This window comes from Myodes glareolus, chromosome 4 (assembly GCF_982192425.1).
Source record: "Myodes glareolus chromosome 4, mMyoGla1.1, whole genome shotgun sequence".
Lineage (NCBI taxonomy): Eukaryota > Metazoa > Chordata > Mammalia > Rodentia > Cricetidae > Myodes > Myodes glareolus.
The window spans coordinates 2,436,773-2,441,882 of NC_142029.1; positions in this window are offsets into that span (position 1 = coordinate 2,436,773).

Here is a 5,110-nt window from a genome sequence, read left to right on the forward strand (position 1 = left end):
CCAAGCTCACCAGCACAGTTAGTCCAGGGAGTTGGCTTGCCTTCTGAGAGTGGTAATATTTCCATTTTAACCAAACACCTAAGAAGAAGCAACTAAAAGAGCTTGGGCTCAGGGTTTAAGAAGTGACGTAGTTCATCGTGGTGTTGGGGAGGTGCCGTGGCAGGAGCCAGGGGTCACAGTGGGTGGCAATCATGAAGCAGAGAGTGGATCAGAATCAGGACCTAGCTATCAAACCTCGAGGCCTGGCCCCAGTGAGGCTCTCCTCCTAACTGTCCCACAGGCCCCCAAAACAGCGCCACCAGCTGCAGACCAAGCATTATAACACTTGAGCCTGTAGGGGATCATTCGCATCCAAACCAACAGCCCAGCTGAGGATGTACCCCATCAAACATGGTCTCTCAAGTTGCACATAGGCACCCCTCAACTAGTCTACGGAGAAAACACCCCTTCCCGTCCCCTTCCACACCAGTCGGTCACAGGAGTAGCTCTGGCATTCTAGCCAGATCACGTGCCACACGGGAAATGCAGGACAGAATGAGGAAATGTGAGTGATAGGAAACACTGCCTGGAACAAGCAGCCACCCGTGGGAGCAGAGGACCTGGGCGTGGGCTTGAGTCTGGCAAGGAACGCGGGACAGAGGCAGTTAGGCCTGACTCGTTTTCCTAGAAAATATTGGGGAGTTGACGGGCTCTGGACAGATCCAAAGGCTCTGGACACTTGTTCAGTCAGAGCCCCCAGCACAAACCTCATTTAACCACCCCGCCACTTCAGCCGCCCCCTGCTTCAGAGGTCAGATGGCCTGGCGGGAAGGTTACAGACACCATCAGAACAGGGCAGGGCAAGGAGTGAGGGGACCTGGCCCACTTCCACACAACATAGTAGGAAAGGCTTTTGCCACCTGCTGGTCCTCAGCTCACCCCACAGCCTGGTTCTTCTGCCTCCAGAGCACAGTGCCATTAGTTTGTTTTGTGTTTGTAGAGTTGGCTGTGACCCTTCCCCCACTTTCCTAACCTCTTCTGGGTGGTGGCCTTAGTTTTGAAATGCTGCCAGGGAGCATGTCCAGAATCGAGGGTTGAGGTGATCTCTGGACTTTTCCAAGATTCTCCATGCTTGCTGTCATCTGTGTGTCCCAGTGAGAGTTACAGGGAGGGCTATCTGGACCAGAAGAATCCTGAGAACTCCCTAAGGGGAAGTTCCTCCCCACTCCACTCCTAACACTGTCTGAACCAGGCACTGCTACTTTGGGCTTGCTGTCTGACATGTCGTCGGGCCACCCATGGTGTGTGTCACTGTGTGAACTTTCCCTAACAGTCCAACCCCAGCTAATGGAGGAATATTGGTAAAACTACAGCTATGATGCTATCCTCCAATGAGGTGTGAAAATAAAAACATGCTTGGCTGTGCCCCACCTTAGGTCACCACGTAGGGCAGCCTGTTCTCTTCCCGAAAGAGGGACCCAGCTTCAGCACAACCCTGATGTCTCTGGGACAGGGAAGATGACTCAGACAGTGAAGTACTTACCACACAAGCTTGAGACCCTGAGTTAGGGTTCCCAATACTCACAGGAAAAGCCAAGTGTGGTGGTGTATGCTTATAACCTCAGCTTTTGAGACAGGCTCTCACTGTGGACTCAAGTTCTTTGGGGGCTCCCTGGTCAAATTGGTGAGAGCTCTGGTACCGCGCCTGCACGGTCTGGAACCACGAGTCTCAGAGGAGGGTGTCCAGGTTAAATGAAATCCACAGAGCACGAGGTTGAGGTGAAACAGCAGCCCGTTTATTGTTCTGCTGGGGCTAGCTTTTATACCATGGCACCAAATGGGGAGGGGGCTGCGAAGGGACTGTCACCTGACCCAAGGAGGGACTCTCACTTGACCCCAGTAGGGGTCAAGGACTAATCATGTGCACTCAACCTTCACCTGTCCCCAGTAGGGACTGTCACCTGACCCCAGCAGGGATCAAGGAAAAATCACGTGCACTCAAACTTCCTCATCCAACTCCAGGAGCAGAGGGAAGTTATGATTCTTTGCAGATAAGCATCTCGAATGGGGGCAGGGAAATATAACTCGGGGTAGCAATTCCCACACTCTGGCTGGGTATAGTGGCAGCTTCTCTCTCTCTCTCTCTCTCTCTCTCTCTCTCTCTCTCTCTCTCTCACACACACACACACACACACACACACACACAGGGTGAGGGTGCCTATCCCACCCTTTCTGTCCACCTCCCCAGTGACATCATGGCTAACTTAACTTTACACCTAGGATGTGTTAGTCACCGCTCCCTAAGAATGGAGAACTGAGGCATAGAGGTTGAGTTGGTTTGCACAAGGGCATGATGGGACTAGGTTTTCAATCGAAAACATCTTGTGACCAAGCGTATGTGCCTAAGTACTGCCCCCTGAAGCTGCCTGTCCCCAGTTTTAGTACCAGTGCCACCCTTAGGGAGTCCTGGCCCGTGAGTTACGGGGGACCTTGTCTTTTCAAAGGAAAAATTCAGTAGAATGACAGGCAGTTTCCAGCAAAAGTTTACATAGCAGAGTAAATACTCCAGAGAGAAGAGAGTGAGCTTCCCCAAGGCAGGGAGTGGCCAGTGGGTTCTGCATTGTAAATTTTAAAGATGGTTTTTTAAATGTGGTGCGGGTAGCAGATTCAGAGAGACTAGCCTTGAACACTTGCTCTGCGTTCACCTCCCGAGAGCTAGGATTGCAGGCAGCGCACTCTCCACACCCTGACTTCTAACGTCAGGGTCAACCTCTGAAATGCATTCCCCGTGGCTCCTTTTCCCTCCCAAATCATGGAGGGCAGGTCTCCCTTTTAGGGTATTTCTTCCCATAATCCTCTAGAAAAGCCACCAAGAGGACGCCACCGTGAAAGCACATTCTTTGGGGATACAGAGCCTTCCTAGTGCACATGGTGGGGACAACGCCTGAGCTGCTTCTGTAGCGGACCATCCTGACTACAGCCTCCAGGATGTTTTAGCACAGGGGTTGCATGAGCATCGGAAGACACAGCCTCCAAGGCACAGCTACAGTTCCCTTGCTGTGCTCACAGCTAGCAGCTGCCTAGCGACTGCTCAGGGCCAGTGGTTGCTCTCACAGCTGTCTGTTGTTTGGGGACAGTTGAGGCTGTAACATGAGGCCAGGGTCGCGGTTTACAGCAGACTCATAGGCTGCACAAACAGGAAAAGGAATTCGGGCTAAGTGGACTCTCTTCTCACAGCTCCACCGCTGGCGTCTTCTACCTACCACACGGGGTCACTCTTCTGGCCCCCGAGCCCTTGCTTTTACCTGTGTAGCTCACTCAGAAGTTCATCGTGTGCCAAGAAACACTGCCTTCCAGGACTGGAGCTTCTGGAAGGAGGAGCTGGGTCGTTGTTTCCCTGTGAGGCTCTGGGTCCAACACACTCTGGATATATGAGGCCTCGGGAAGTGTTTGGGAATTGCTGTTCAATAGCACCCAGCTCTGAGCTCATTCTCAGCTGATTGACATGATTGACAGGTTTCCAGTGGTGCCAGGGAGCAGTCAAAGGCAAGGGAGACGGGGTGGAGGTGACAGAGGGAATCTGAACCTAGGGCACACACACAACACATGCACACACAGCCCAGTGATTCCACACCTGCAGGCAAGAGGTCTGGAAACTTGGATGGGAACAGAATTATCCCTTCTTATCATTCCGTCGGTTGGAATATGACCCCTGACTTTGTCAGCACTAATAACTGTGTTTCACATCCCCATCATAACAGACATCACTCACGACTTCCTGAAAAATCTCTGTTTCCCAGAACTACAGATATATCTTGAATCTAAAACATTAATAAACACCCACAAGGCTGGGGGATGGCCCAGTGGGTAAAGTGCTTGCTAAACAAGCACGAGGACCTGAGTCCAAATTGCCAGCACCCACATAAAACCTGGGTGTGGGGGCTGCAAGGTGAGTCAGCAATTAAGAATAATGGCTACCCTTCCGGAGGACGAAGATTTGAGACGCCTAGCATGCACATGATGGCTCACACCTGTCTGTAGCTCTAGTTCCAGGGACACGGTCTAAATGTACGTGCAAGCAAGACACTCAAAGACATAAAAATTAAATTTTAAAAATTAAAAGAAAAAAGTTGGGTGGGGCAGCATACCTGTAATCCTATTGATGGAGAGACAGACAGATTCCTGGAGTCTGCTGCCTATCTAGCAGACCTGGGGAACACCAGGTTCACCATGGACACATAGATATACCCCCAGACTAATAACATAGACGTGACATGCAGGTTTACCATGGACACATAGATACACCCCAACACATCACATAGTCATGACATACAGGTTCACCATGGACACACAGATACACCCCAACACATCACATAGTCATGACATACAGGTTCACCACGGACACACAGATACACCAACACCCATAACACAGAGGTGATACAGTGCAACGTTTAAAGTCATGGCAACTGAGCCAGCATGGCAAAACACCCATAATATCAACACCCGGGATGCTATGGGAGGAGAACTGAGAATTCAAGGCCATCATAGGCTACACAGTGAGAATCTGTCTCAGAAACAAAATATTGACAAATGCATTTCAATGTGACTAGCATGCCTGGCCATTTTAATAGGGCTTGGGGATCATGCATTTTGTTCCACGCGTTTTAAAGCCCCACTGTGAGATGACATCCTTGTCAACGTCAGCAGCTTTCCAGAGCAGCCCTGCAAGAATCCGTGGGGGGCATTGGTCTAGAACTGGACTTCAGTTCAAATCTTAGCTCTGCCATTTGCCTACTAAAGGATCTGGGCCTCGGTCCCCTCCTCTCAGGTCCCTGTGTTCCCGTCTAGCACTGAATAAAGACTTCCAAACACAGTCTGGGCTGCCAGTGAGGTTCAGAGCCTGGAGACAGTAAAGCCCTCTGCTGGATAGGAGAGCCCTCCAGAGATGTCCTCTGGCCTCCTTGTACACAGCAGGACCACGACGATGCCTTCAGACCACCATAGTGACGTAGACCACCCGGGAGTTGCTTGATGCGAACTCCTTAGGGTTTGAAAAGGCCTGTCACTCAACCGTCACTTTCTGGGAGTGAAAAGTCCACACTCAACCCTGAGTGTTTGTTTGACATGAGCC